Source organism: Pezoporus occidentalis, unplaced genomic scaffold (genome assembly GCF_034315485.1).
Source record: "Pezoporus occidentalis ecotype Australia unplaced genomic scaffold, CSIRO_AGI_Poc_V1 ctg157, whole genome shotgun sequence".
Taxonomy (NCBI): domain Eukaryota; kingdom Metazoa; phylum Chordata; class Aves; order Psittaciformes; family Psittacidae; genus Pezoporus; species Pezoporus occidentalis.
Genome location: NW_026913393.1, coordinates 1,519,901 through 1,540,290, shown reverse-complemented (window position 1 = coordinate 1,540,290; position 20,390 = coordinate 1,519,901). Strand labels below are relative to the sequence as shown.

At 47.2% G+C, this 20,390-nt stretch overlaps 1 protein-coding gene across 2 annotated transcripts in view; it reads left to right on the top strand.

The window, feature by feature from the left end:
* The window catches only part of ARK2C (arkadia (RNF111) C-terminal like ring finger ubiquitin ligase 2C), a 53,184-nt gene that overhangs the window by 940 nt on the left and 31,854 nt on the right, over window positions 1-20,390 (top strand). The gene's annotated exons all lie outside the window — the stretch shown is intronic.

The window sequence follows — 20,390 nt, the reverse complement described above, 5'->3', positions numbered from 1 at the left end:
AACTCCAGAAGGGGTGCAGCATCCCTGTCCCCACTGGGGGTGATGCCCAGTCACCCCATCTCCATCCCACCCATCCCACCAGCCACAAGTGTCCCGTCCCTTCCACCCCCTTCTCCCCCACCCGCCCATAAAATCTCATAAAGAGATGCCTGGCAAAATGGGCTTCCATTAAACAGGGATAACATTTTTTTCTGCTGTGCTAAATTACTTCCTGTTCTTATTTTGTGGGTAATTTTCTGTATCGAATATCCTTTGGTTGTGTATTCTTCACCTTTTTTCTTGTACTAAAACTTAAAGCATGGTCTGTATTTTTTTACATTATCTAGTTTTCTGATGTAAATCTCTCTGTAGAGACATACCCTGCTGAAATGTAATGTGCTGTAGCCTATACATCTGCTCAGTGTACGCTGCTTTTGTTCTGTTGCCCTTCCATAGCATGGTGGGCCTTGCCTTTTTTGTATTGTGTGCATGATGACATTGTTACACATGATTCCACTAATACTAATATACGATCTCTCAATAAAGAAACTAGTTTTCCTATATTAACCTAGTGTGCTTTTTCTATTGCTGTTTTCCCATTTATTGTTGTATCCTGCTGTTTAGATTTTTTCCCTTGCTTTTCTCCCTATTGTGAGGTTTAAGTGAGTGGATTTTTTCCTCCCCGTAGCGCAGATGTTGGGGGCTTTTTAATACATTTTATTTTTCATTGTTCTCCTATCCCATATCTACCCTCAGCATTAGCCTCTGTGTTCATGCTTTCCAGGCGCACAGCCCGCATTACCGTTGTGCCTATGCAGAATTCTGTTTTACTGCAGAGTAGCCTAAAATATAAGCCCAAACCCTCATTATCAATCAGAATTTGCTGTTTGATGAAGGGTCTGCTGCTTATCTCATTCTAGTTACAACATTACACATTCCTTATGAATCCGATGCCAAAATGAGATGATGTTTGGATGGATGGGGGGAATAATAATAATAATATTGTTATTATTATTATTATTTGAACTCTGATTAACAGGAGGTAAATGAACCTGGGGGAAAAAGATAACGATCCTGCTAATCTGTTAGCTGTATATTTAAACATATGTGTGAGTGCCCTGCCCACCATCTGCTAGGAGAGAAGTTGCAGTGCCTTGGTCCCGTGGTGGCTGGCATGCTGTAAATATCTTCAGTAGACCCCCGTGAGGCTCATAAAACCATCCCAGCTGCTAATGTTGTAACTACATGTTCCTCCCCAATGCCTCCAGACCCACCATCTCCTGAATAACCCCATTTGGGCAAATAGAGATAACTATATATTGGGAAAAAGTCACCGGGAGGCTTAAAATGTGGGAACCAGGGAGGGATGGGCAACTTAACAGCGGTTAGCGAGCGGTTTTGCTGCAGCTGAAACACAATGTTAATCCCAGTCACCTCTCCTTGTCCCTGCGCCAGATCTCCCCCTCCCAGGTCTGCAAAATGGTCCTATAAGACCTCCCAGTTTTGGCTTGGATGCAGCAAGAAAGCTAGGGAAGTCAGAGGAAATGGGGCTGGGAGAGGGGAGGAGTGGGAGCATCTTAATAGCATCCCCACAAAAGTTGGTGGGAGACACTGGGTGGGTTATTTGCCTTTAAGTGAGAGGAGGAGGACAAATGCAGCAGGTCTGTGGTTGTTCCCACCGCAAAAATGTCAAGAAACAAAACAAAACCGAGTGTCTCCAGCAACTCCCACCCCAGCACCCCTCCAAGAAATGCTTCATTTTGCAAGGCCGTGCCTTCCCACCCTGCTTTATCCTCAGTTTGGTTCATTGGTTTATTTTAGCTTTAAAAACATCTATTTATGATTTCCTCCTTCATGCTTCCTTCTCCATGTATCTCAATGACTGTTTGGCCACTACCCTGTCGTGTCCCCTGCCTCCCCACCCAATCCCCTGTATGAGTACAAGCGGGTTGCTCTCCATGGATGTAGTAGTGTATGCTGTGGCCCTTTGTTCTTGCTCCATCCTTGCCCCGGGGCCAGTGTCGAGCTCCATGTCCCCGTAGCATCCTGAGGAGGGAAGCTGTGCTTCTCGCTTGCATGAAGGGAGACGTGCATGCCTTTTGGGGCCGATCATTTCCAATGTGATCTTTTCATTATTTCTATTCCTTTTTATTATTATGATTTTAGTTTTTTAATTCACACACCACACCCCCCCCCCCCCCATCATGTCAGACAATGAGATTCTGCATGTTAAAAGACGAATCCCAACCCCCAAAACCCCACCCCAACCCCGCGACATGGATAAACCCATTCCCTTCCGAAGTGTTCCTCATGATACAGACATCTGCCAGCAGCTGCCCCTTTGTTTGGAGTGTTGGATTCACTGCAGTGAGCCTAATAACCCCCGTTCCAGATCCTACCCTGCAAATTAGCGCCAATACAGAACAGAACTGTTTGGTCAGTACACTCTGAGGATACCTCGGTAATCTAATAATGCAGGAAGCTGCTGGGTTAATGGCAACTCGTACTAAGCAATTTATCATCCACATCATATTTTGACCTGTCTTGTTAGAAACTCATTCTTACAAGAGGAAACATTTCCCCCACTGCCACCACCCCACCTCCACCTCCCAGACTTATTAGTCAGTAACCACTAGGCTTTCATAGCTCATAATCCATCAAATGCATCCACATTTAATGGCTTAATTCCTTTGACGCTCCTGAGTCTTGGAAAGCCAGCTGGTACAAAGAAAATAATCTTTCTTTCAATTTTAGCATCGTAGGCTGAGGAAATCCAGGGCAAGTTGTGTGCTGGTGGTGCTGCTGTGGGTGTGCAGTGGTTTCTATAGAGCCTATACAGCACCAACCTGTATTCCTGTGTTCCTTTAAATAACTTATTTTGATAACAGGGAGACGGTTAACCCCAAACACAGACAAAACAGGCTCTGAGATTCATTGATGTAAGGGTTGTGTAAAGGGCTTGCACACATCTGTGTGCATTTAATGGTGACAAATGGGAGCTGGACTGACTTATCCCTCATACAAGGGTCTTGGGGTGGTGTCACGATTTCCATTGTTTTTAAGGAAAAGATTAACAAATAGTGGCCACATTTTGCTCATGCTGGAATTACCAGCAAAGTTCTAATGAAAGCTGATCTGGATTTACCATGCTGCATGCAGATCTGGCCCCGTGGAAGTGTGTTGTTTAAGAACTGGTGAGTTGGTGCCCAAGTAAGGAAGCAAATGAAGCTGGGAGAGGGGTTGGGGGGGGGGTTTGCTGCAGAATCTGGGAGGTGTTCTGGTTGGGGGGGGACATAAGGTGGTGGGGACTTGGCAGGGACACATTTCAACATTACTCAGTGTATCCTGGACAGAGTATGGGGTGCCAAACCAGGGTGCGAGACCCATAGGCACCAGGGTGGTGCAATGACAATCTTGATGATTTCTGAGTCCCTCTCTGTGAACCTGTTGGAAGGACTGTCCTAGAGTAAGTCTGAGCTTCCTTTGTTGTTGTTGCTTTAAAACATGCTTGTAATTTTGGGAGCACTTCATTTGTTGAAAAGGGGAGGATGGAGCAGTGTGGGAGCCCTATCCTCCCAAACCTGTAGGAGAAACCTCCTCAAGTGTCATGGAGAGCATGTGTGACATCCAAGACTGGCTCACCCCTCTCTGCTGACCAGATGGATGATGGTCACAACTGCTGGAGGTGCAAGGGTGGAAGGAGAGGGAAGGATGGCTCTTCTCAGGAGACTGCGGGGCATGATTCTGGATAGTGAGGGCACGGATATTTCCTCCAGGCCATTTACACGCTGGTTTGAGTTTCCAACTCAACTGGAAGGTCCTTATCTCTAGAGATGTTAAAAAAGGGACATGTGCTGCAGCAGGTCAGCCAAGAAAAGCCTTTCCCATCCTTAACCTGGGAGCACTCGTTTTGGGAAGCCCTAAACAAATGTGCCAGAACTGCAAGGGGAAATGTTGCAAAAGGTCTTCTACACCTAGATCATCTTCAATATCCATAACCTCCAAGACCAGACAGAGTTGGCTTAGCAACTGGGAGGGTTGTGGTGGTATCATGACTTTTGGTCATCTCACGGTATTTGGGTGTTTCTACATCAACCTGCAGCTGCTGGAGTCAGGCAGTAGTGCAATGCATTTTGATTAAAGGGTTTTATATAAAATAGAGCTTCAAATTGCTGCTTATGGGAAACTTGGTTCTCAAAACTGAGAAGTCAGTGACAACACAGGAGGATTTCAATGAGTGCAGTGGTTTGGGAAGGAAAAGGGATATGTATGGCTATGGTGGGGTCAGGGCAGGGACCTGCAGGTGGGCTGTGAGAGTGGGACTAACACCCAGTGAGGAAAATGATAGCTTTCTCCCTTTCTGTTTTCAATCTGGGGAGATAGAGTGGATCCGTCTGCAGTGGGTTGGCAGAGGGGTTGTGGTTTCCCTACTGGCTCCTCATAGAACCCCATGGGAGATCCACTGGTTAAATCCTGGCATGGTCTTACTCTTAAACCTTATCAGGGAGAAAACTGGGTCTTTTGGGAATGGCTAAATTCTCCCTCTAAAACAAAGCAAGCCCCCAGTCTTTGCAGCCAGAGCAATGGATCCTGATGGTGACAGGAACCAGGATCCTGTGCTTGGGTGGGCAGAGCTGGGACTATGGAAAGCAAACCTGTGTCTGCCCCATGCCTCCCCACCACCCTTGCTTAACCTTTTCTGCTCCTCCTTTGCTCAGTTTTGCAGTCTCCCAGGACCTTTTCTCACCCATTTTCCTGCCTACTTGTCCTTTACATTTCCCAGCCCCAGCTGGGTTGGGCTGGCTGGCACGTGCTGTCGTGGATCCCTCTTGGTAAGTGTCCTTAACCGCTGTTGCTTTCTCTCCCTCCCTTTTAAAGGCTGTAAAATGTGCCTGCAGGAAAAGTTGCATGTGTGTGGCTTGTAGCTCTTTAACCAACATTATCACTTTGGTTTGAGTGACCAAGCTGGAAGCTGTGAAGATGCAGGTTATGGGGAGAGGCTATAAGGTACCCATGGGCTGGGACCTTTTGAAGCAAGGACATGCCTGTGAGGACATGTTTGGGTGCGATTTTGGTAGCTCGGAGGAGGACCTGGATGTCTCTGTCTCTCACATCGCATCCCTGTGACCCTGGCCCTGCCTGGAGGTGACACCCCGAGGTGTGGGTGAGCTTAGATGGAGCCAATGGCCAGTGCTGATATTCCCTGCTGGGCTCAAGTGATGTTGCAGAGCTGTTAGTATGCATTGCTTCTCTATCTCCTTCCCCAGCTGGTACAAGGAGCAGTCATTACCCCTAAACTTCGAAAAAGCCAAATCATGGTATCTTCTGGGACTTGTCTGAAGGGGCCATGAACAGGACATTGGTGGAACTGGGCTCTCCACCAGGCCACATATCCAGACACTCAATACTGGGGCTGAATTAGGAGCTGCTCTGAAACCTGCTTCTGTCCTTTTCTCCAGGCTTGGAAGGGTTTCTAGAAGACATTCAGAAACATGGTCCCTTGGGTATCCATCATGCTGCAGCTGCTTCCCTCACTGCGCTCCTCCAGTGGAGGGTGGGACTGGGAAACTTGCCCATAGCAAATGTACCCTCCCTGGCAGTGCGACATCTTGTATCTCTGGTCTTTCTCATTCTCCTCATGGCATCTGACCCTTCCTTCAGTCAACACTGCTAGATCAAGGTATTCATATATCCAAAGGCGTGTGAGTTTTTTGGAAGCTGTGAAGAAGGCACTACTAACCAACCTGTTTCCTTGAAAAGTGTGCATGAAAACTGGGCATCTACCAACAAATGGAACCTTTCTCATAGTTTTCAATAGCAGAGGAGATGCCTGTTCTCATGTAGCCCTGCAACATTGGGTAGGATCTGATTTGCCTGTGCTTATTAGGGCAGTGGAGGGTGTTTGGTCCATTCAGGGCTGATCATCATTAGCTGGTGGAAGCTGAGACTTAGATAGACTCTTCTGTGAGCCCCTGCAAACCTCCATAAGGAGCAGCTGGAGCTAGGAATGAGTTGTGGGCTCATCATGAAGCTGCCCGGATGTGAGGTTGGACACAAAGCTGGAAAAGTCTGGACTTACTTACATATGCATAAATCCAAAATAAGTCCTCAACTTCCGAAAGAATTGCTTGGCATTTATACTGGGATGAGTAAAATGAAAATCTAGCTTGAGATTATTTTGTTTCTTAAGTAACTGGCAGTAAACTGACCACAGTCTGAAAGCATTTTGTTTGCAGGATTATTGGGTGATGCAGTTGTCTTTGCAAGACTATCAGTGTGCTTACAGCCCTGTGGTATGGCATTTGAGCTGTTTAAATCTCAGGCAGTGTCTGAAGATGCTAATGCTTCGGGAGAGGTGTCCGTCAAGCCTAGCACTTTCCACAACCTCCAGGCAAATACCATGTCTAATTCACTGGGCAGTAAAGGAGCTGTAAATGTCATGCAGATTGCCGTGCTTCTTGTTGTGGTTTGCTAAATCCACATTTCTCTTTCTTGTAGCCTGGCCTTTAATATTAATATCTTTAATTTCATTTATAAATTCACTTATCAGCTTTCATTAGTCATCCCGTTAATGATCCTAGGCAAGAAATTTGTCACTTGACATCAAAAGGCAGATTAAGGGACTTCTAGAGCCTTGGGAAACGGCTTCATGCTGCACCGGAATTATAGCGATTGGCATATGGGGCCAATACTATGTATAATTTGCATCCGCTACTTAGGGGATGAGTGATTATTTTATATATTTAGCAGAAAACAAGAGCATTTCTTAATCGTGAATGGTGTTACATTTCCTGCAGACTCTGCAGTATTATGAATCACTGGGCTATAAACATCTTGTTGCCAGCGTGCCTGGTTTCGCATTGCCAAGGCGGTGAACCCTGGAGGGTCAGATCCTGACAGCTCCCCTCCTCCTGGAGGGATTTTACTGCACAAGCATCTAATTGAAATTAAGGAGTTCCCCCAGTGGTAGAAGTTGGAAGGGACTGGGAGTGGATTAAGCCTTGCATCACCAAAACAGAGCATCTCTGCTCTCACTAATGAGGGAAATGAGGATGTTGGTAGGGTTTGGAGATGGGTGTTTCAGGCATGAAAATGGGGAAGAAGCTCTCAATATTTGCTCAAAGGATCTGGAAAAGAGCAGGGTTGGACTGAAAACAGATGAGACGTAGCATCCCCAGATACTGATCCATTCAGGTCCTTCACGATTGAGGCTGCATAGATTTTAGGAGCGACAAGCATGTTGGAAGAAGCCTTATCTTGTCCAGCTGTTGTTTGTGATATCCCACAGATCTCCGGGCTCTGAGATAAGGAACAAGGAACCTTTCCGCTCAGAGATAGTGTGACATGCTTAGGCTTGGGGTTACAAGGCTGCCTTTTGAATAGCGAATATCTCAGTTGTGTGCAACTGTATGAAGGAGGGTCCTCTCTGCACTGGCCACTTGCAAAGCACATTGGCAGCCCCAAACTCCCTCAACAGGCTGCTCTTGTGGGCAGAGCCTCCTTCACGATCAAAGGGCTGCAGGCAGCTCTCCATCAGGTTGAACAGAGAACACTTTGTTGTGTGCCAAAAGCACTTACTGAGGTGGTTTTGCTCAGCCCTCCTTGGCCTGAGAGGGAAACTTGTGTATGAACCGACAGTGGGTTGGCCTTGTCTGAATGCAAGGTGTCCACCAAACTGCTCTATCACTGCCCTTCTCAGCAGGACAGGGCTGGGTAGAGAATAAGAAGAAAAGGAACTCGTGATTCAAGATAAAGGCAGCTTAATAAAGCAAAAGCAAAGGCCGTGTGCGGAAGCAAAGAAAAAAAAAGATGTATTTTCTGCTCCTCATCAGCAGGTGACGTCCTGCCACTTCCTGGGAAGAAGGGTTTCAGTACATGTAGCTTTTGCAGATGTTGTAATAACGGGCGGACCCTCCTCTTTCAGATTTATTGCTGGGTATGGAATATCTTTTAGGTCAATTTGTGTCAGCTTTCTTGGCTATGTCCCATCCCAAGCCTGCTGGTGAGTAGGGAATGCTGGAGAGACAGCTTTGATGCTGTGGAGCACAGCTCAGCAGTAGCCAAAACACTGGTGTGTTACCCACAGCTTCCTAGCTACCCAGACACAGCAACATGAGGGCTGCTGTGGGGGAAATCAACTACCATACCGACACAGAAACTGAGATACTGGTTATACTGTGTGTCAACTGCAGCTCTGTGAGACCCTGGAAGTGACAACAAGTCTGGCCAGGTGCTGTGGGCTGGTCTACACCATTTGGTGTTTTCATCACATGAATCTGGCCTGGGTGGGAGGTGACATCCTGGGTCATAAGACTGGAGCTGGAGGCTGGGGTGATGTGGCAAGGTGGAGCCATCAACTTTCCGTCTGCAAGGGCTGACCCACAGCGTAGGGATGAAATGGACCTGGAGGTGCTGATTGACGGAGCTGAACTTGGGCAGCTTGTGTCCAGGCAGCCAAGAAGCCATCAGCATCCCGACCTGTGTCAGCACCAGTGTGGCAGCAGGGCCAGGGCAGTGATCATCATAGAATCATAGAATAGTTAGGGTTGGAAAAGACCCTGCCATGGGCAGGGACACCTCACACTAAACCATATCACCCAAGGCTCTGTCCAACCTGGTCTTGAACACTGCCATGGATGGAGCATTCACAACCTACCTGGGCAACCCATTCCAGTGTCTCACCACCCTCACAGGAAAGAATTTCCTCCTTATATCCAATCTAAACTTCCCCTGTTTAAGTTTGAACCCATTACCCCTTGTCCTATCATCCCCCTGTACTGGGCTCTAGTGGGGCCTCACCTTGAATGCTGTGTTCAGTTCTGGGCTCCTCACTACAAGAGAGACATTGAGGTGCTGGAGCGGGGCCAGAGAAGGGCACTGGAGCTGGAGCAGGGCCTGGAGCACAAGTGTGATGGGGAAGGGCTGAGGGACCTGGGGGGTTCAGTCTGGAGAAGAGAAGGCTCAGGGGGAACCTGATCGCTCCCTACAAGTGCCTGACAGGAGGATGGAGCCAGGAGGGGCTGGGCTCTGCTCCCAAGGAACAAGGGATGGGACAAGAGGAAATGGCCTCAAGCTGCACCAGGGCAAGTTTAGACTGGAGTTTAGGGAAAGTCCTTCCCTGCAAGGGCTGTGAAGCCCTGGAACAGGCTGTCCAGGGCAGTGATGGAGTTATCAGCCCTGGAGATATTTAAAACCATGTAGATGAGGCCCCCAGTGACATGGTTTAGTGGTGGCCTTGGCAGTGCTGGGGAATGGTTGGACTTGATGATCTTAAACATCTTTTTCCAGACTAAACAGTTAAGTGATTCCGTACCTTCCAGCTTTTATCAAAGCAGCAGCAAAACCCATCATCCATCCTCTGTTGCTCAGCTCTTTGCCTGACTCCTTCCAGCGTTAAATTAACTAGAGGTGGCCAGACTCTTGTCTGAGGCTCTTCCTTGAAGATGCAAGATGAAAATATGCTATTGTACAGGAACTAAGCCCCAAAACAAGGGCTATTTTGTCCCAGCAGCAGTCTGAAGGTGCAGGGGTGAGTGGCGGATGGTGGACCAGTAGCTCAGCTGATGGCACATCTATTAATCCGAGTTGCCAGGGACTGGAGCTATGTGAAAACAGAGGTATCTGGCTTTGATTGTGGTGATTATTTTCTGGTTAACTGGCTGAAAACTTATTTTCCTGGCTTTTTATTGTGTTTGAGTTTTTCAGCATAATGAGCAGGGCAGGGGGTAGGCTTTTATGTGGCTCATTTGAAGGGAGATGAAATAGGCTGCAACTCCAGAAGTGAAATGCTATCTTATGGTAGAAAATGAAATGGCATCAACTGGATGGAGGGAATAAGACCAATTCCTCATAACCTCTCAGTAGGGCTTTTTGTACAAAGATGTTTCACCTAGACAGTTTTCATGTCCTAGACATGGATTTGGTGTTTTGTACTCACATGGAAAGCACGAAACAGTATGGAATAGACTGCCCCACTCCTCTGTGTTATTGTGCCGTGAAACCACGTTGCGACTTTAGAGCGTGCAGAAATCTGATTGATTTCATCAACAGAAAGTGCTTTAATGCCTGAGTGAATTTTGGAGAAGCAAAGGATGTGTTCCCAGTGCAGGAGGTCACTAAATGTAGTTGGGACCTTACAAAACAAGGAAGCTCACATAAGCCCCTGCCTCTCCTTCTTTCTCACCTCTGTTGGCAGTGAAGGTGGGATTCCAGGCTTGTGAGGACTGGAGGAGGTTTCCAAACTGAAAATGAGAGCTGAGGTCTTGAATGGGATGTGCCCCCACTCTGCTTTGCTCTTCACTGGACTCATCCACCTGAGTTACTTCAGTCTGCAGAAACAAATAGCTCTTTTTCAATGTCTTTGTTTGATTTGAGTAGGAAAAATCAAACTGGCACATGTGATTACAAACTTGCCAGTGGAAATGCTGGGTGTTTTGCCAAAGGAGGCCATAGAAGCCCCCTGAGATAAGGATTTACTTTCCTGTCCTGGGTCATCTGCAAGGAGAGCCCTCTATTGCCAGATCCAGATGGCACATGAGACTATCTGAATGCTTCTTCTATAGGGTGCAGGGGTGTCTTGAGAAGGAAAATATTACCAGGAGGTAGTTACAAGCTTAGAAAAACAGGAAATGGACCAAGGGGCAGGGAGACAAGGAAAATGCCCTGTCCTTTAGGCAGAAAACAGTTCCTCCTGGAAGGAGTTGGAGTGCTGTTAGGGAAGCTGAAATATGAAATATTTGCTCTGGTGGCTTTACCCTGCCAGAGGGGAGACTGAGATGAGCTCTTAGGGAGAAGTTCTTTCCTGTGAGGGTGCTGAGGCGCTGGCACAGGGTGCCCAGAGAAGCTGTGACTGCCCCATCCCTGGCAGTGTTCACGGCCAGGCTGGATGGAGCTTGGAGCAACCTGCTCTAGTGGAAGGTGTCCCTGCCCATGGTGGGGGCTTGGAACTGGATGAGCTTTATGGTCTCTTCCAGCCCAAACCAGTCTGTGATTCTATGTTTGTTATGCGTTCAGTGTGACTCTGTTCTTCCTGTAACAAGCAATTTCAAGCCCCACTAACAAAATCAAGGGCCAGACCTTAGCGACATTCAGGAAGCTTCTCACAGATGGAGGATCTTCTGGAATGCTCAGTGTGGGCTGAAGGGAAGAGGAGGCTGAAGAAAAGTGCTGTCCTCTGCCTGCTGCATCAGGAGATGGGTGTGATTGATGTGCTGTAATAACTGGTGCTGGGAATGCAGTGATGGGGAGGTCTATCTCTTAACTGGAGTATCTGCTTTAAACTGTGGTCCATTAGTCATTTGGCCAGGGGTAAGGAGCACCGTGGTGTGGTGCCAAGTGGGCTCTGGGTGTATATCTCTCACCCAGCTTCACTTCTAAAAAAACACTGCTTTTGTGGGGGGGTAGGGGGTTGGGGGGGGGGTGGTTTTGGTGGATGCTTTTCAGAAAACACCTGTGCAAAAGTGCTGCTGCTCTTCTATCACATTGAACAGGGAGCATGGTTCCTCTCCTCTCCCTTACCTCCTATTTTTGTTGTACACACTGGCCCACGATGGGAATGGGGAGCCAACAAGAGCTCCTTCCCAATGCCCTGGAAAACAGAGAGGTGGACATTGTTTGCAGAAACCCAACTCGCTCACAGCATCCCCTGGGGGGAAGGTGGATGGTGCAGGTGAAGAGGGATGTACCAGGGCACCCAACAGCTAACCCTGCTTGGAGATGTCACCACTGCAGAAGGCTCTAGAGAGTCCTTTTTGAATGCAGCCTGTTGGAGGTAAGTTTAATGGGGCTGCTAGTTTGCAAGGTTGGCAGCTGAAACGCTCCCCTCCAGCCCATGAACAGACCCAGCTTCAGCTTGTTTTACTTTTTATTTTAGTTTTGTTTCCCAGCATAAAGAACAATTCCACTTCTAGTGATGCCGTGACACTCACACTTTCACATCACACCAGGGAGCTGGAGCTGGGGGGCTTTGAGAAAGCCCAAATATAAAGAACCTTTGTGGATTAGAAGAAAAAAAAAGGGAAAAAAGGGATAAAGGGATAAAAGCCCTGAACACAACATGAAAATACAATGTGTTAGCCAAAGTTCAGACACCAAAAAGCCACTGAAAAGGTGCTTTGTTCTTATCGATGCCATGAGGGGTCTGCTCCCCATGTCTCCTGGGGCTTAGGGCTGGCTGTGGTGCAGACCTTTAGCTGTAGGAGTTGCTTTCTCTGTGTCCATGTGCATGCTGCCTTCCATGGTGAGGAAGGTGGTTTCCACCTCTGGTGTTCTGCTCTCTTAGAAGAGCAGGGCTTAAATTCCCTGCAAGTTTGCATCTGTATGAGAGATTTTGGCTGAGCTGTGGTGTGGAAGTGCTGAGTAATGGTGGAGGAGAAAGGGCAACACAGCAGGATGCTCCCAGGGCAGTGGGTGGTGGACCAGAAAGTCAAGGAAAAGCAACAACACACAGAGAGAGGTCCCATACTGCAGGCTTGAGATGCTCATCACCACAGCTTGGTAATGATTAGGAGAAATGAGGGTCTCCACTGCATCCAAGCCAGGCAGGAGTTCAGGCTGGCCTTTAACTGGTTTCCACGATATTAGGAGAAAGGAGATCTTTGTAAGCAAGCTGAGCTGCTCTCAAGGGCTGGGAGCTTTGGTTGAATGTGCCACCACTTGTCATTGAGGCAGATGGGGCATTCAGGAGTGTGGTGACTCCTCCCAGGCTGCACCTGTAATACCAGGGCATTTCTGCGTTTGAAACTACAAGCAGGTTAATGCTAGCGAGGCTTTACACTGCAGTGCTGCTACCCTGTAACACAGAGAGCAGAAATCATATGCTGTATTACAGCAGAAGACTGAATTACCCAGGGTGCCAGAAGAAATCCTTTGTTGTTTCTCTAAAAAAATACGAATGTTCCCACTCTAAAATGTCAGGAATCAGGATTTTGCCCTCCAGCTTTCTTTGTAAGGGCTCAGGGACTGCCTGCAGGCATCTCTTCTAGATGTCTGCACATCTGCCAAATCATGGACAGCCTCTGAGCCAGCCAGCACCTTCTAATGGAGCTTGGTTTGATTTGCTTGGTCAAAATTATTCTTCTCAGTGTATGAAGAGGATTAGATGCTTTGTAGTCCATCTTTCTCAAAAGCATGAGAAACATTTTAGAAATGGAGTGTGTGGCTCAGCTGGTGTTCTGGAGGCTTTAATTAACATCACTGAGAAATTCAGATCCCAACTTTAATTCCTTTTTGTTTGTAACCGGGAGCTCTGAGGAGTTAACAAATTCTGTGGCTTGAAAAGATGTTATTATTTTTATATCCCAGAGCTGGGGTGATTCTGAAATACACCTCTGTAATTGCTCCTTCCCTCTCTTCTGCTTGATATCTGCCAGAACCACCATCCAATAGACATTACATGGCTCACTGTTGTTCATGCTGTAGCGTTTCAACTCAGGCAGAAGTCTTCTCCTGAATTCACTGGTTAGTGCTGTGAAAAATCCAGTAATCTTGTCCTGCTTTCTGTAATGGTTCAGTTCTGTGGTGAACTGACAATGTAAATAGAAGATGCACATGCAGGATTATTTTCATTCCAGCCTTTGAAATGCTCTACATGACGCAGAAGTGCTGTGCAAGGCACCACGCTCTGTATGCGTATGTATATACCCTTGCAAGGGTGAAGGAGACTTCCTTTATGTTGGTGGTGCTTCTTTCAGAGCTGTAATGTGGAGGCACATACCCATCTGCCCCAGAAGCTGCTCTTAAAAGAACCACAAACCCCAGCATCTTCTCCCTGCTTGTAGGGCTGCAGAATAATTCATCTGTGAAGGGACAGATGTGCTCTTCCCTGCCGTAAAATTTGATGTTGGACACTTCTGTTCTGCACTGGCCTTGTCTGCTCCAGACAAGAAGACTTTGCATGGGAAGGGAAATCCACTTCCATGGCCACATCTGCATGGGTGCAAGGCCAAGCAACTGGCCTGCGTCCAACACCTGGAGCAGAAACTGGCTCTTCCCAAAGTGCTGGACATGCTCCTGCTTATCTAAATGGCATGTGTGGGTTCAGGTGCGCAGTGGGCAAAACATGCCGACCCCCAGCTCCACAGATCCCAGGTTGTACCCTCCAGTCTTCCCTAAGGTTGAGTATGTGCTTTTGGTCTTCCACTTTCTTTTCTACATCTGTACAGCACACCACTACCTATCTTGCTAGTCCACTGGGTATACAATTCAGGGAACAAGAAAAACGTAGATGATTCTGCTTCTTTGTAGGTAAAATTCCTGAGAAAATGTAAATGTGGATGGGGAAAAGTGGATTTCTGGTTTTTATCCTCCTTTCTGTGGTCACTGGTGAGGAAATGTGTTACAGGAGATGTCTGAAGAACTGTGTTTAGCCATAATGGCCAGATGTTTCTGCTTTCTTCAGGAAATAGATTTAGAAATGAGCTGACAGAGCTAAGATTTTTGGATGAAAAGTACAAAGCTCAACTCTTTCCTAGTGTCACAGACACACATATATATTTTTAATAATGGTTTTAACATTACTTGGTTTTAATCCAAGGGGAAGAATTTTCCCAAGGTCACCCGTTACAGTAGTGGGAAGAGTGACTCAGGCTCCATCTCTTTTACAAAATCTGCTTGAAAATAATGATCTAGGGGAAAACCCTGGCTGCTGACACTAACTGTATGACTTCCTTCCTTAGCTGCTCTGATCAATAGGTTTGCTTTCCCCATGTAGCTGATAGATCTTGACTTTTTGAGTCTGACAGCAATGTTCTGCAGTGCCAACTGATACAGGGCCAATGGAGAATTGTGGCCACTTCTTGCTAGCAGGGGATTTGTTGAAGCAAATCAGATCCGGAGTCGCTGAGAGGGAATTAATGTGAAATGCCTTGATGTTAGTTTTACAGTCACTTTAATAGGCATAGTTACACTATTAAACTGATCTGCATGTGTTTAACTCTTATTCATACTTGAGCAGAATAAATGTTTTCCTTTAGGAAGGGTGAATTTTACAAAGTAAAAGAGCTATTATAAACCCCCCAAATGCCTCAGCAATAATGACATGACAGCTTACAGCCTGAAACCCAGGCTCCTTATGCTGTGGTAGTGCTTTAAAGACCTATTTCACCCTTTTCCCCACCTCCTCTTCTCCTTCACCCTAATTACGCTCTCAAAATGTCTCTGAAATGATTGTGTTGGGCACACAGCTACTTAGACCTTGGGTAGTCACACACAACTAAAATTGTCACCTTGCTTCAGCAGCAGAACTCCTGAATTCAGACCAAGTCAGCTTCTTCTCCGTGTTGTGTTACATAGTGGAGATAATTCTCACACTGATACCCAAATGGGACTTTGATAAATTAAGGCTTTAGAAGAAGTTGCAGCTTGTGCTGGCTGGATATAGAGATGAGCTGGTTGCACCTTTAGGTTTGGGTGCTAAAAAGCAGGAAAAGGGTTTTCTGATGGTTTTATAGGTCCTTCTTTTGTTTGGTTGACCCAATAGCTCTGACTGAGGTGGACTCATCCTGACCCAACGTCCATGAGTCCAGCAAGGAAGGCTCTTGTAGCATCTTCAGATCCTTCATAGCCTCTTTGTGTCAGACAGCATGATGAAAAGCCTTTAACCATGATCATAAAGCAAGGAGCAGAAATACTTGGCTTGGGGGTGAGGAAGCTGAAACAGCACAAACCTTCTGAAATCTATTTCTTTGGGTTTGGTAAGGATTTTTCATAGGTTTTGTTGTGTTTTCTCCCTCTTTTTCTCTCTAATTTTCAACTGTAGCTCATGCAGGTTTGTCACAGGTCAAGAAAACTTTAAGCCATGATTTGTAGGAGATGAATGGACTTCTAACATAGATTCTGTGGTCCCAGGTGTCACTGGGGTGCCAATCACTATGTAGTGGTACTGCCCAATTCCTCTGCCTCTATCATTAGGAGGCATGGGCAGCATTCATTACAGGGATTCTGATTCCCAACACTTGTTAATGGAATTGAGCTGCCTGGCCTTAATGTGTGACTGATATTTAATTTGAAGTTTCCGTGGACACCAGTGGGCTGTAATGGAAACAATACAGGCCCCGTAGTGCAAAGCCTTAGTCCCGAAAAGACAGCTAAATAAATTAAATTTAGTGATTAGTAAAAATCATAGAATCATAGAATAGGATTAGTGAAAATCATAGAATCATAGAATAGTTAGGGTTGGAGAGGACCTTAAGATCATCTAGTTCCAACCGCACACTAAACCATGCCACCTAAGTCTCTGTCCAACCTGGTCTTGAACACTGCCGGGGATGGAGCATTCACAGCTTCCCTGGACAAGCCATTCCAGTGCCTCACCACCCTTACAGTAAAGAACTTCTTCCTTATATCCAATCTAAGCTTCCCCTGTTTCAGTTTTAACCCATTACCCCTTGTCCTATCACTACAGTCCCTAATGAAGAATCACTCCCCAGCATCCCTATAGGCCCTCTTCAGATACTGGAAGGCTGCCCTGAGGTCTCCACGCAGCCTTCTCTTCTCCAGGCTGAACAGCCCCAACTTCCTCAGCCTGTCTTCATACAGGAGGTGCTTCAGTCCCCTGATCATTCTCGTGGCCCTCCTCTGGACTTGTTCCAACAGTTCCATGTCCTTTTTATGTTGAGGACACCAGAACTGCACACAGTACTTCAGGTGAGGTCTCACAAGAGCAGAGCAGAGGGTCAGGATCACCTCCTTCGACCTGCTGGTCACGCTCCTTTTAATGCAGCCCAGGATACGGTTGCTTTCTGGGCTGCAAGCGCACACTGAAGCCGGCTCATGTTCATTTTCTCATCTACGAACACCCCCAAGTCCTTCTCCACAGGGCTGCTCTGAATCTGTTCTCTGCCCAACCTGTAGCTGTGCCTGGGATTGCTCCGATCCACGTGTAGGACCTTGCACTTGGCAAGGTTAAACTTAATCAGGTTGGCATCAGCCCACCTCACAAGCGTGTCAAGGTCCCTCTGGGTGGCATTCCTTCCCTCCAGGGTATCAACCGAACCACACAGCTTGGTGTCATCGGCAAACTTGCTGAGGGTGCACTCAATCCCACTGTCCATGTCAGCGACGAAGATGTTGAACAAGACCGGTCCCAACACTGATCCCTGAGGGACACCACTCGTTACTGGTCTCCAACTGGACATTGAGCCATTGACCACAACTCTGCATGTGGCCATCCAGCCAGTTCTTTATCCACCAAGTGGTCCACCTGTCAAATTGATGTCTCTCCAAGTTAGAGACAAGGATGTCATGCGGGAAAAGACAGCTTTCCTTGGTCGCCTGTTAGTTTTGCTTTAACTAACTGGACTTCATGTGGTGCTGGAGTTCAAAAGTATTTGAGGCTTTCATTCTGAGGACATTGTCTTTGTCTTCAGCTCCAGCTTGGTGCATCTCCAGCCCTACAGCCATCGCCATCATCCTTCTGGTCTCCTTTGCTTTGCTGAGGTGCACAGGCCCTCTACTCCCAAGACCCTCACCCGTGGGGTCTCTCCTGTGTTACCTGCAGTGATTGAGTTAGCTATGGTCCCCATCTGGCCTTTTCCTAAGAATCGATCAATACCCAGAGGGGATGTGGTTACCCCTCATCCCAGTGCTCAGTTGCAGCCCTTGCTGCACTGGAAAGTACATTCATCAGGCTGATTTGATATGCTGTACCTGAGAACTGGGGAGCTTGCTCTGATTTGGGATACCTCCTCAGTGAGGTCCACTGTCAAGAACATCCGTGCAGCTGGGCCACAAGCTGGGCTGGGCTGAGGCTGTTTTCCTCCATTCCCATGGGATTTTTGAAACTATGCGAAGAAGCACAAATCTCTGCCTGTGTGTCAGGGCTTTGGGCTCTTACTGTGACTGAGCACAGGTCAGTTCCTGCCCAATGAGTCCCAAAGTTAAGAGGTATGAGTAGGTGTCTGGGTTGGGACTGTCAACCAGGTTTATTGCCAGTTCCCCTCTTCCCATGAGTTCCATGAAGTAAGTAAAATTGGAGAATGAGTCTACCACCCCAGATGTTTGGCAGGGAAAAGCATGTCCCCTCCTCAGTCTGGAATAGATGAAAACATGTCTCTGGAGCCAAAAGGAAGTCCTGGGATATTGCAGGGGCAGATAAAATGTGGAGTTACGATTTTCTAAATGCCTCCTAAGCTTCTAGGCCCGTGACGCTGTGAAAGGTGCTCTGTCATCCTTTGGGAAGGAAAGGTCTCCATTCCCTAAGATGCACGAGTGAGAGATATATATATGTATAAGTATATACACCCACATACACACACACACAAAGCTGTACTATCTTATGGTCTGCAAATCCCTGGGGCTCCCCAGTACCCTTCAGGATGGATATTCCCACTCCTGGCTGTGTGTGTCCATGGTCTGCAATGCAGAAAACTGCCTGCTGCTGGGAAAAATGGGTAATGTAAGGTGAAAAAAGGGTTTCTGGCATGGTACTGGTAGAAACTCAGCCCTGTTCTTCTTTAGTTCATCTTGCTAGCAATGGTAACATACTGATAAGTGTGGGAGCCCTAGGTGGGGTGTATCAGACAATTCCCTGAAAACCTGATGTGATGAAGGAGACTTTTGGTGGTCACAGGGGAAAAGGTGACTTTGGTCCCCGAAGCATCACCAAAAGGCAGTGGGGAAGGAAATGGCATGGCAGCAACCTGCATTTGTACAAATACCTTTTCATAGGAGATACTTAGGTCTGGCCTTAGGTCTACCACCAACTACTTCTCCTGCCCAGGCCAGCTCTGTCCTCTGCTCAGTTCCCATCTCCTTCTCCCTAAACCAGGTGCATTCACTAGCCCAGTTCTCACTGCACTGGGTACAAGCTCTTTGCCATCCTCTTCCCTGTGCCATTTAAGCACAGAAACAGTTAATTTGGGTGTGCTGTGATTTGCCATGATATGAAGAGTCTGCTTGAAGACCCTGCAGAGGAATAGAAATGAAACAAACTTCAGATGGCCTCACAAATGAAGCTGAAAGGTCATCACAACATCAAGCAGGAGGTCGTGTACAGTTCTGAGAGCCTCTGCTAAATATCAGCCAAAGATTAGCCCATTCCCTCTGAAAGGCCAAGAGCTATAAAGGCTCCGAGTTCCTTCTGCCACAAGTTCGAACTCACAGCATCTAAAAATGGCACAAGCTCCCTGTGAAAGAGAGATACAGCTTCAGGAACAGCAAATTCAAGGGAAAAAGTCAGGCCAGCAAGGTGTGCGGAAATACGCTAGAAAATATCAAGTGCAAGGTCCTACACCTGGGTTGAAGCAATCCCAGGCACAGCTGCAGGCTGGGCAGAGAAGAGGTTCAGAGCAGCCCAAGGAGAAGGACTTGGGGGTGTTGGTCGACAAGAAACTTAACATGAAGCGGCTGCAGTGTGCACCTGCAGCCTGAAAAGCCAACCATATCCTGGGCTGCATCAAAAGGAGCATGACCAGCAGGTCAAAGGAGGTGATCCTGCCCCTCCACTCTGCTCTTGTGAGACCTCACCTGGAGTATTGTGTGCAGTTCTGGTGTCCTCAACATAAAAAGGACATGGAACTGTTGGAACAAGTCCAGAGGAGGCCACGAGGATGATCAGGGGACTGGAGCACTTCCCGTATGAAGATAGGCTGAGGAAGTTGGGGCTGTTCAGCCTGGAGAAGAGAAGGCTGTGTGGAGACCTCATAGCAGCCTTCCAGTATCTGAAGGGGGCCTATAGGGATTCTGGGGAGGGACTGTTCATTTTGGACTGTAGTGACAGTAAAAGGGGTAATGGGTTAAATCTTAAACAGAGGAAGTTTAGATTGGGTATAAGGAAAAAGTTCTCTACTGTGAGGGTGGTGAGGCACTGGAATGGGTTGCCCAGGGAAGCTGTGAATGCTCCATCCCTGGCAGTGTTCAAGACCAGGTTGGACAGAGACTTGGGTGACATAGCTTAGTCTGAGGTGTTCCTGCCTATGGCAGGGAGGTTGGAACTCAATGATCTTAAGGTCCTTTCCAACCCTAACTATTCTATGGTTCTAAAATTCTTGGGTTATGGAGGGCTTTTTTAAAGCCAAAAGGGACTTGTAAATCATGCGGATAGCATTAATTAATTTGGCTTATAGCCAAGCATTGTCATGGCTGTTTAATCAGCAGCTGTGAAACAGAGCATTGTCTGCCTGCCTGCCTCCCACCCCAGCTCCTGGGAATGGCAAGGGACATAGCTCTTTTAGATCACCACGTCCTGCATTTGCTTGGAAATCTGGCTTTTTAAATACTTTGTGTGACATAAAAGGTGCCAGTGCAGGAACTGGGCTGGACTGGGCTGCAATTTCATCTGGGATAAGGAGAGTCAGAGCATCAGTTTAACTTGCATCAGTTGGGGTCTTGTTGAAAGTGCTCAACAAGGCTTCTTCCCAAGGCCATCAACCTTCCCTTAATAGTATTGTGCTAATTAACTGGCAAATTCTTTG